Source organism: Phalacrocorax carbo, chromosome 8 (assembly GCF_963921805.1).
Source record: "Phalacrocorax carbo chromosome 8, bPhaCar2.1, whole genome shotgun sequence".
In the NCBI taxonomy this organism is placed as follows: domain Eukaryota; kingdom Metazoa; phylum Chordata; class Aves; order Suliformes; family Phalacrocoracidae; genus Phalacrocorax; species Phalacrocorax carbo.
The window spans coordinates 21,954,565-21,964,622 of NC_087520.1; the positions used below are offsets into that span (position 1 = coordinate 21,954,565).

At 49.3% G+C, this 10,058-nt stretch overlaps 1 pseudogene; it reads right to left on the reverse strand.

Annotated features, from left to right (window-relative positions):
* Window positions 1-406: 406 nt before the first annotated feature.
* Window positions 407-8,983, reverse strand: LOC104042464 (sulfate transporter-like; annotated as a pseudogene).
* Between the last annotated feature and the right edge of the window lie 1,075 nt (window positions 8,984-10,058).

Here is a 10,058-nt window from a genome sequence, read left to right on the forward strand (position 1 = left end):
TCTGAGAAACACAAGTAGAAATATGGCACAGCAAACCCATAAAGCAACCCAGAGCAGCAAGCTTGTAGATGAAGACTCAGTCACCCACACAGCTCAGCCTGGCAAGCTCCTGGGGGGCTGGGGTAGAAGGGGCACAGTAGAGACCCTGGGTTTTGCTGAACCCCTCGGGAGCTTTTCACCTGCAGCTGGACTATGTTAGCCCAAGCCACTGCCTGCTGATTCTTTCATCACCAGGCTATCTCCAATAAGGCATTCATGCTGGCCCTAACCCCTTTTTTTTCCCTTCCAGAAAATCCAGTGCCATCACCCGCAGCTCACTGTGTTTGTTCCAGCTCAGTTTTGTCTGCTAGGGAGAGATTACATGGGTAAACTCTAAGCGTGCTGCCAGCATGTGCAAGCTGTTTTATTGTGGTTACAGATCTGCAGAAGCATCTTCTTGCCATTATACAGCGTGTGTTTCCAGGAACAGGCAACGGGAGTGAGGAGAACAGCCAACGGGAGTGAGGAGAACAGCCTTCCACGCAGCAGTCAGTGTCTTGTATGCTTTCTAGAAGGGGAAGCAAACACCCGTCAGCCATGACATCCTTCATTCCTTAAACTTCCCCAGAGGGAGCATTTCAAAGCATCAAAAGGATTTAAACCTGTCCGGCTGCTGCTGAGGCATAATTAACAGTTGCACAGTCAGCTCCAGCTGCAGCTGACAAAGCCTTAGCAGCAATCCTCTATTTATCACATGCCTGGAGTATTTATAGATCCAAAGCAAGGCAGGAGGGAGAGAGAGAAGGAGAATAACAGGTGAGCTGCTTACCAGGAGGGATAACATTTGCTTTCAGCTGCATGGCATTTCCTCAGCCCCAGTGAAGCTTTAGGGGACAGGCATGTGAGATGCCCTGGGATACAGCAGCATGTCCTCTTGGGTGGGGGATGCAGTGGGTCAGCCCCCAGCTGAGATGCTGAGGCCCTTCAGCAAACAGGGGCACTCAGGCTGAAGCAATTAGGTGCTGGGGGCACATGGGAGCCCTGTGCTCTTACCACTGGGAATCAGCCTGCAGTTGTTGTGGGTCCTTCCTGCTCACATCTGCCTCCACCCAGAGATCTAGGTGGTGAGAAGCCAGCCTGATCTCTCCTGACACTGATTATAAGCTGACCTTGAACAGTGTCATTTGTCCTTCCTCATCTCTCCTCTGTGTGATTTACCACCCAGGGCCTCTTCATAGGAACTGATACAAAAATAGCAATTATCCTTGAGCTACCTTGCCCATCTGCGGGGTACAGAGGAACACTGGGTCACCAGGATGTTTGATTTGTGAGCTGGAAGGCAATGCTGGAGCTGATGGGCTGGGAGATCCAGGCAAGCAACCTGAACAAGGTCTGCCAGCAAGATCCCAGCTGCTCTGGGCTGGAGAGAAGGAAGGAGGTTGCCACCTCAGTTCTCCTTTCCAAGGGAAGGCTTCCCATAAAAACTGCCAGGTATCTCTTTGGCATTTTCACAGCACACTCAGCTATGAGCAGAAACTCCTTACATAAACAGCCTTTTCCCATTGCACAGGGCTGTGGAAACCACCGCTCTGACAGTAATCTCATCTGCGCTATCTTGCGCCAGACTGTGCTCAGGAATTATCAGCACTGTTTTTATTTCCTGCTGAGGCTTTATGACCCACTGAGATCATAAACGCATCAAAGTCTAACTAAAACAACTTAATTTTCTCCATAAACAGCCTTATAAAGAAAATTATGGCAATGTTATTCCAAAGGGGAAGGAAGGTCATATTCCTTGCAGGTAACAAGCCTTTTCTTGTCTACTGACTCACTGTTTAGACACAAAACTGCCCCTCTATGCTCCATGGCTGATACAACCTCCCTGGGGAGTTTCCTCATGCTGCAATGGCCTGCGAAGACCTTTGGAGAGAGGTGGTGCCCCTCCTGAGAGCTGCACCCTGCTCACACTTGCACCCGCTGTGCATGTCTGTCCATCTCACCCTGCAAGGCTTGTACCGGCATCTTCAGTCAATTTAGCTTCACCTGACACTTAACCTTGCTCCAAGGACCTGCAAGCAGCTGGGCACACCACACTTTTTAATCCATTTGAAATAGTCTTTTGACCACAAGAAGACATATTCCTGAACAGAGCCAGTAGGACTCCTTTTCCATGCACTTTACTTACAACAGTCTCCTGTCTCTGGGCTCCCAAGTAGCTGCCAAAGGTAGAGTTCCCTTCTGCGGGATATCTTTGGTGCTGCATGTCTTGGGTGAGGCCAGGAGAATAGTTACATATTAAATATGCAACATAGAAGGTATTTTTACAGATGGAGTTCACAGAAGAAAATCTATTCTGGTATTTGGCAATGCTGTGGAGCCTTCATAGCTCAGAGCAAGAACTCACCCATGGGACGCAGAAGCATAGCCAGCAGAAAGGACAGGTCCCCATGCCCACTTCGGAGCTGAGTTTCCCTCCAGCTGTATGCCTCTGGTGGTGCTGCCAGCGCTAAGCAGCCCTGCCCCACCACCATGAGCAACACCACTGTGTCTCCAGCCGTGCGCGTGGAAGGCAGTGCAGGTTCTTCCCAACACTGGGAGAAGGGTAAGCTGTGGCACAGGTGCTACTGATTTACAGTTCATGAAGAGCAGCTGGTGATCTCAGATACCTTCTGGGGGGGGAAATCTGTAATTTCAGCCATGGAGGTCACATGAACCCCAGTCTGTAAATAACTGCTGGGAAAAGCACCTCTCCTCCCCTGTAGCAAACTGTCCTAAACCACACACGGCCTGAGCGAGAGCTATCAGCTGATCAAACTCCCAGCAGTTTTCTGAAACTTCTTTGTTTTTAAGGGAGGTCCTTTGCTGTTGCCAGGTTTGTTGCTGTTGTTTTGTGGCCGTTGAGGGGCTGTTAAACTCTGTGCTGTAAGGTGTTTGGAAAATAAATGAGTCTCTGCAATCTGTTTCCCTGCATTGACTCAGAGTGGCTGTGGGGGAAGAGAAGGGCAGTCTAAAATAAAGGTGGCAAAAGATGAATATACATTAGTGAGTGCAGAAGTGAGTAGGGCTGGTGGTTCTCATCCCTGGTGCAACCAGGCCATAGCCCCCACTGCTGCACGTTTCAGGAGGTGAGTGGGTGGCCTCGATGTCTGGCACCCAAAAATGCTTTGGGGTGTGCATTTCTCCCCAGTGCAATTTTCAAGGGACTGTGGCACAAGAGAGGATGGAGAAGACATTCTCTCTCCCTAGTTAATTCTGCATTGGGCCAGTATATAGACACTGGAGTTGCACACAGAAGGAGACTCCATGTAACAAGCCCCTGTTTCGTTTGTGAACCTTCCTGATGGGTTAGAGCTGGCTGCAGCCCTTCCCTGTCTGGGGGTGCACACCTTGAGCTGCACAGCCAAGAGGCACAGCACAGGAGAGCTCTTACCCTCATGCCTGGCCTCAGAGGCTGGGACTGTGCCTTCCTGTGGGGAGGTGGGAATTGTCACCAGGGATCCTTGGAGCAGACCTTGCCTATAGCTTCTCTCTCCTTTGCCTTAGTGTCCCATCGCAACCATCCCTGTCCCCAAAGAGCAACCAGGTGGCAGTTAATGCCAGGGTGCCACGGGGAATGGGATTTTTAGCCATAAAGCTTGGGCCATTCACAGACCTCCGGGGATAAACCCCTGCAAAGTCTCCTCCTGTGATTGCCATTGCTGTAGAGTGATACCTGTTGATTCCCCAAGGACTGTGACAGCACCTGTAACACAGAAGGACAGGGTTGTCCCATGCTGCTGGCCCTTACAGCCAGTGCGGGGCCCAAACCACTTCCGAGTGTCACCCAGAGAGTGAAGGACACGGCTCCAGCCCGGAGGTGGTCCCAGCTTACCTCCTGCTTTTGCTCACACTGGCAGTCAATCGGTCTTTTTGATGGTGGGTAAGCTCTCAGGGGCTCCCCAAGCCTCAGCAAAGGGTACCCCGGTTGGCAAGCAGCCACCCTGCCCAGGGCTCGGGGCCACGCTGTGGTGCTTCAGACTCACCCCCGATGGAGAGGAGAGGGGTCTGGCCCAGCTCATGCCCCTCAGTGCCCACACAAGACATGTGGCTGTGCAGGGGTGGAGTGGGGAGGCTGGGCCAACGCTGGCAGGGGACCCCAGGATGTTGCATTTGGTGGGGGAAGGGCTGGAGGGGTGCACCTTGCTGGATATTGCAGGTGAAGCCTGGCATCCCGCCTCCCTGCACCACACCTAGTGCCATCACAGCCCTTTCCAAAAAGGAGAAGGGTTAAAAGCCATCCAGGCTCTTTACCAATATGACAGACCTTGAAATGCCTCTCAGATTGTTTACCTGTTGGCAATCTCTCCTGAAATACACCCTTCCCCAAGCCTTGTGCCCCATGCCTGCTGCTGACAGTTCAACGAAGTCTTTTTTGCATGCTCTGACTGCACAAAGACTAAAACTGCTCTCAAGTACATACCAAGCCCACCCCCTTTAGAAATAGTCCCTCACACACAGATCTACAAAGACACCTGGAAGGTCAGGTCATCGGGGTCGAGGAAAGCATCCTTTTTCTCCTTGCTCTCCTCCTGCTGCATGTGGTACCACCATTCCGCAAACTGCACTGCATTGTGGACACTGTGGAATGCCAGCTGACCAACACCATCTGTCTCGCCAGCCCAGCCTTCCTCCTGGAGCTGGCGGCAGATGGCAGGGTTGCAGGTGGCCAGGAGCACCTGGATGCCAATCTCCTTATAGTCACAATGTGCCTCCTTTAGCACAGAGAGACCCACGGTATCTATGAACTGCATTGCCCCACAGTCAAGGATTAAGGTGTGCATATCTACAGAGGGAGGACAGGCATCTGCTGGAGGCTTCTCAGCCCTCTTCTTGGCCTGTTTCAGGCAGTCAAACACGGTGCAGAAAAAGTTCTTGCTGTTGCCTGTGTCTGCATTTGCCTGGGCCTCCACCCTTTGGTGCTTAGCAGCCAGCGGGATAGGATTCACCCCAGTTTTCTGGTAGAGAGCTGTCTTGAAAGTCTTTGTTGGCATAGTAGAGGGATGACTCGAAGTGGAAGATTTTTATGTTGGCAATACTGCTGAGCTGTTTGTGAGTGGACCAGTCCTCAGAGATTTCTGTGTTGCTGACCTTGCCCAGGAGCATGGCCCTGGGTCTCTGAGTGCAGAAGATGATACAGAGCAGAGCAAAGCAGACACCCACGAGGAAGCCAATCTCCATGGTGATCAGCATGGAGGACAGCATGGTTGTCCCCCACACCACCGTGTGCAGCTTGCTGAGCTGCCGCATGCGTGGGGTATCAAGGAACTTCCTCAGGCTCCCCTGCAGGTTGACAATGGTGACCACTCCCAGGATGGAGGTCTGCAGCGAGCAGAAGAGCGGGGTGATCCACAACAGCACTAGCAGCAGCACCAGGGAGGTGACAAGACCAGAGATCTGGGTTTGCATCCCTGTGGACTCCTTCAGCAGAGTCTTGGTCAGGGCCACAGAGCTGGCAAAGCAGTAGAAGAAAGAAGGGATCAGGTTGCACGTGCCAATGACAATCATCTCTTGGTTGGCACAGACAGCCTAGTGTGCTTTTTGCCAAAGATTTCCGCCAGGGAGACAGTCAAGGCAAAGCCAAAACCAGCAATGGGCAGAGCATCAACTGCCAGGCTGGAAAACAGGTTTATATCTGGTAGAGTGGGTTTCCTGAAACCTGTGGGGATATCCCCACAAACAGCAGACTTGTATCGCTCTTCAAAGTTAAAGTAGTAAGATATTACTGTGGCTACAATGACCACCAGCAGCTCTATGGGGAACGGGGCCTTCATCTTCTCCTTATACCAGTCATTGACCTCTTTGACAGGCACTATGATGGCCAAAGCAACCAGGCTGGTGACCAGGTCACAGATGTTGGTGTTCTGGATGTATCTGAAAAGGTCCACCCATGTCAGAATGAAGGACCCCACCCCTTCGTGATGAGGGACTTTCAGTCCCAGGAGATCCTTCATGTGGGAGGTGATAACGGTGAGGCTGGAGCCAGTCACAAAGCAACTAAGGAGAGGTTCTGAAACATAGACAGCCACAAAGCCCAGCTGTAAAACGCCCAGCAGGATCTGAAAAGCAAGCCATCCATACCTTTATCATTGATGAGAAGGGCTGGAAGAGGTGGCTGGCAATTTATATCAGTTTGCTTCTACTTTAGCAGTTCTGGCTATTCTGCCTGCTGAGCATTCACAGTGTGAGGCAGAGGACTTTGTCTTCAGTAGTTAATGTGGGGTATGAAAAACTAAAGGGACCTACCTATAGCACTCATCTGCAGCTAGAGGTGCTGTACAAAGAAGCCTAAAAGGTCCCTGCCGCTATTTCCTTACAAGCAATAAGGAGACACAGTTAACACTGGAAGTCCAGGGAGCAGCCCCATCAAAGCAGATCTGAGTATCACTCGGTGGCACAAAACCAGTGTGATGCACTGAATTTTAGTTGTTCCAGTGAAAGAGCCTGAATTTGTTCAGTGACAGCTAGGCCCAGCCAGTGGGGGCACTGCCAGGGAGCATGGCCTTTGAAGGAGCCCCTGCTGATGACAGGGTCCTTCAGGGCTGTTCTTGCCAGCCCTGAAACTGCTCTAACCTGCACCAGGAGCTGGCCCAGCTCCAGGGAGTGGTGGGAAGGTGGTTCCAAGTTCCTTCTCCTCCCCTGCTGTGTCTGAAACAACCTATGGATGTTCCAGACACATCCAAGGACTTGGCCTATCATATGGAGGGAAACAAAACCCCACATTCAGCCATGTTTGGGGGTTTCTAAATCACTACATCTGATTTGAAGGGTGTTGGGGTCTAGTCACATCAGGACAGGTTTCTCATGACTTTTAAGTCTGAACCAAAGCTAGAGCCTAGAGATCTTTAGCTCAGAGAAGTTCCTAGCCAGGAAAGGACAGAGAGGAAACAGCACAATAGCAAACATTTGTACGTGGTAAAGACCGAACAGAAAGCTCAAGTAAAGGGCCACAGTGATGGCGCAGCAGCTCCTGTCACAGGCACCCATCCCGTTACTGGAGGAGGTGGTGTTGCCCACCAGCAAAAAGCCTGCATTGTTGCTGCTGCACCCTGCTAGCTGGAGGTGCTAGTTCACAGACTGCCCAATCATCAGGCACAGGATGCCAAAGGAGCCAACGAAGTTACCATAGCAACATAGATGATGTTGCAGAAGTTGGTGTAGATTCTGTAGATGGGATCCTGGCTGGCTAAGAGGGAGTAGGAGATAGACTGAGGGATGGCAACTATCCCTACCGGAAGCCCAGATATGACATCCCCAAGCAACTGCATCCTGACATTGTAACGGGGAAGCCAGTCCAGCACTGGGAACAGCCGACAGAAGAAGGTGATCATGGTTTGATGACTGCGTGTGCTTTCTTTAGGATGGCTTTCTTTAGGATGAGTTCCTTGGTGCTGAAGCCCGCAGGCTCATACTCTTCCAATTCGACATGTATAAAATTGGCAGGACTCTCTTCTAGTGTTAGGGAGCCCAGTGCACTTTGTTCTGTCCTGACTTCTGGCTTGATGTGTCCTCCATTGCGCCAGGAGAGCTAAGGCAGGAGAGCAGGCACCCATGAAGTGTTGCAGTCATGTACGTAATGTGCTCTGCTTAGCTCCAAGGCTCATGCAGATTACATGGACAAATAAAAAAGAAAAATAACCTCAGACAAATCAAACATAAAACCACTTTCCCATGGTGCTGGTTAATTTGTTTTCAGTTGTGGACCTGATCAATCACAACCCTGTGACCACAGTTTATATTGCGTTCACACTGGCACAGATGCCCACATCAGGGACAGAGCTACAGACCCCTCTGTTCCTTCCCAACATACCTCTTGTCCTGAAGCAGAGCAGCAGGATGGGTTAAGATCAGGCAATATTATTTCACCGAAACTTCTTCAGGAAGCCTGCATCTCTTGATGACATTTCCACTTAGCAAAAACTATTTTGAAAATGTTGAGATATTCCAAGTGATGCTTTAAGAATGTAACACATGGGTAAGGGGACTAATCTGCTAAATAATTTTTCCTTTAACATTTCAAAATTTTAAATTACATGGCTGACTTGCAGCAAACAGTCCCATCACAGGGGATCCTATCTGCAGAATGAAAGCATCCTACTTTTTCAGTCTGGTTAAGTAACGTAATCATCTTCCAGAGCTACTCCAAGTTTTTCAGTCAAAATGCAGCTGCAAAAAAGCATACCTTTTTGTCAAAACTGAACAATACACACAGAGAAAAATTCTCCTGAGAGGAGACCTAGTGTGGCTGCAGTTCAGAAATTGAATTGGGATGATGAAAAATCCCATTCCCCTGCCCTGCAGATTCATTTCACAACACTAGTCCCAATCCAAATCTCTTACCTCTCTGGCTGTGGGGAGATACACTGGGTATTTTCTCACCACCTGGAGCTTCTCCCCTGCAGACAGACCTGTCTCCTCACCTCACGGCACTCACTGAAAAGAAAGCACAAGGCTAACAACTGCAAACCTGTTTCCTTTGCCTTCCTTCTGGACCATGTGCCGCTTCCCTGAGGAGAGATCTGAGTTACTCAGCCAAACGATCAGCCCTTTTATCACACTCCAGCCGATGATGAAGATGGTGCAGCCGGCCAAACAGAGCTGTATTTTGAAAACAAACATCATTCTGAGAGAGTATTTTTGTTGAAAACTTGTTCTGGCCATTAAGAATGATTGAAGGGGTTCAGAGAAGTGCTCCTGCCAGATAACAGTATTGTCAGTATCTGGAGATGTGTTTGCTAAACAAGGGGAACGATGCAAAGAAATCTTCCTATGTGTGCTATTGCTCTGCCTGTCCCTGAACTGAGAGAGCATAATTGCTAGGAGAGTAATGTCAAGCTTCTCTGCTCAGGTTTTCATCTATTCTGGACAAGCTTTTGTTCCAAAAACAATCAAAAAGCAAAACCTGCTCCAGAATGACTTTTCTTTCCTGGCAGCTTTTTCACCAGCATGATGCCAACAGCCCCCTGCGCTCTGTGACCTAGTCTCTAAGACTTTGCTGGGTGTGCCATTGCCCTGTGGAGCAGGACAAACGCCTGGCAGCTTGGCCCCTGCCTCTGTTCCTGGCACTGACTGTGTTCTGGGCTTGGGGAGGGGGCTGAGAGCCCACCACATTTGGAGAGATGTTCTGGGATATGGAGAGATTACATTTTCACAGGGCTTTGATTTAGATGCTGGGAAGACACCCTGAGGGAAGAGAAGGGGAAGATCAGCATCCTGGACTACATTTATCTCATCAGTGGAAGTCTCAGTAATTAGAAGTAAATAAATAAGAAACATCAGTGCTCTCTGGCAGCAGAAAAAAATGAGAGCACATGGTAGGGGAGACACCTGCTCAACGTATTTATCTACTGATATGAACTCTTTATTCTCTGCCATTCCTCCACAGCTCGTGTATGTTCAGGTACATCAGTTTATAGTTTCCCTTTCCCTTCCCCTTCTTTCAGTAGTGGACAGTATCTTTTTTTAGCCTTGTCATTCTCCGGTCCTTAAAACATGATCCCTTCATATGCTTTACAATCCTTCCTAGTTATGGCTCATTTTGTGTCTTGGCCTGTCTGATGTTGTCTCTATTCAGTCATTTTCCTCTTCTATCTTCTTCCTAAGCAAATGATCCAAATTTCCATTTTCTGTATGACTCCTTCATCTTGAATTTCAGTCACTGAAGAGCCAGCCAGGCTAGTCTTTTAAGTTGGCTTGTTTGCTGGGATAAAACACATCTGAGCACAATCCATCTTTCGGTTTTGATCTTATTTAGGAAGCGCTCATGTCCAGTTCTGGATCCCTGATCAGTCCACCATGAAAATGGGACAGAGCACTTCTTCTATTTGTGACAGTATCTACTTTTAACCTCCACCCTGCCTTCACTGCCTGCTGTTGCTTTTCCTTCCAACTTCCATTTATATATTCTAGAACTTACTTATATTTTATGGAATTTATATATTCCATTTATATATTCCCGAACTCTTTTGTTTGTTATTATTTCCTTTACCACCCAATATAGCTTGGTAAGCCTTGATACAGCCATGCTCTTTCATCTCTCCGAG